Source organism: Limulus polyphemus, unplaced genomic scaffold (assembly GCF_000517525.1).
Source record: "Limulus polyphemus unplaced genomic scaffold, Limulus_polyphemus-2.1.2 Scaffold8541, whole genome shotgun sequence".
Classification (NCBI taxonomy): Eukaryota; Metazoa; Arthropoda; class Merostomata; order Xiphosura; family Limulidae; genus Limulus; species Limulus polyphemus.
In genome coordinates this window covers 2,289-4,048 of record NW_013674151.1, presented here as the reverse complement: position 1 = coordinate 4,048, position 1,760 = coordinate 2,289, and positions in this window count along the sequence as shown.

The window sequence follows — 1,760 nt, the reverse complement described above, 5'->3', positions numbered from 1 at the left end:
GGCGAAAGTTATTACAGTACTATCTGGAGTACCCGTCTCTTGGACGAAAGTTATTACAGTACTATCTGGAGTACCCGTCTCTTGGACGAAAGTTATTACAGTACTATCTGGAGTACCCGTCTCTTGGACGAAAGTTATTACAGTACTATCTGGAGTACCCGTCTCTTGGACGAAAGTTATGTAAATTCGTGATTAATCGGAGGTTATCTTAGGACATGAAAAGTTGCTTCCCATATATTGTAATTGTAAAAATCACAAAAAACGTTCATAAAAACTGCAAGACACAAAATGTGAAATCGGAAGTTTGCATGTATCTTCATGCCAAATTTGGTGAAGATCCATCAATAGGGGGCGAAGTAGTAGTTGTAAAAAAAAAACGCCCATAAAAACCGCAAAACTGAAAATTTGTATGTAACACCCCATGGATCCAATGAACCTCCATACCAAAGTTGATGAAGATCCATCTACCCCTGGCGAAGTAGTGGTAAAAAAAACGCCCATAAAACAAATGCAAAACTGAACATTTATATGTACCCCCGCATGGACCAAATGAACCTCCATACCAATTTTGGTGAAGATCCATCCAAACACTGCGAAGTAGTTACACTGGACATACAACAGACAGTACTATTATATTATAAATGTTGTTACTAATGGTGACGTTATTATTACTGACCTGAATAGTTTTGTTGGCAGTATTATATAACAGTTGAAGTGTGTACAGCATTGAGAACGACGCTACTAAATGATGTTAGAATTATTTCTGTTAATGGTCAGGTTGTGATAGCGTTAACAACAATATAACTGTTTTGTATTGTTACCGCTGGTGCAAAAGACTTAAGTATTTAGCAATATTGTAAGGTAAGGCCTTCATTGTTCAATTCTAAGCGCTCAATAATTTATCTCTAAACAATTAAAGTTTACTTCCAAAAGCGTTAGGATTATCTGGTTTATTATTTTGTGATTCAACTCATTTCTTGAAAGTACGTGATTTCTTAGTATAATAAACAGCGACGTAACTATCTTCAGTAGTGGCAGAAGTTTCAATATTCCGCTGCTGTAAACAATGTTGTTGCCAACAAATATTACAAAGCTGACTTGATCACGGAAAAAAGATTAAAATTCGTGTTACTAACAGCAGATCTTGTGGTTTAACTGCAACTAGGTAGTAAAGGCCGACTTATATTATCTTCTTGAGTTTAAGTGCTGTAAAAGTTTTCGATACATTGTTGAAACTAGCATAAAATACCTAGGTTCCGCTTTGGGATCCAAAGCCCCCCCCTTCCCCGTTAGGGCACCCTCCCCCCGTCTATGGTACCCGAGTACATGAGCCAAATTCGGTCCCGCTAGCTTTCAAACTTGTTTTACTCTGTGTTTGTTATTTGGTCAAGAGACCCAGGGGGATCACGTACACACTGTACTGCTACCTCCCTCCTTGATTGTTGTTGTTTGGTCAAGAGACCCGGGAGGATCACGTACACACTGTACTGCTACCTCCTTCCTTGGTTGTTGTTTGGTCAAGAGACCCGGGAGGATCACGTACACACTGTACTGCTACCTCCCTCCTTGATTGTTGTTGTTTGGTCAAGAGACCCAAGAGGATTAGGTACACACTGGACCTCTACCTTCCTCCTTGGTTGTTGTTTGGTCAAGAGACCCAAGAGGATTAGGTACACACTGGACCTCTACCTCCCTCCTTGGTTGTTGTTTGGTCAAGAGACCCAGGAGGATTAGGTACACACTGGACCTCTACCTCCCTC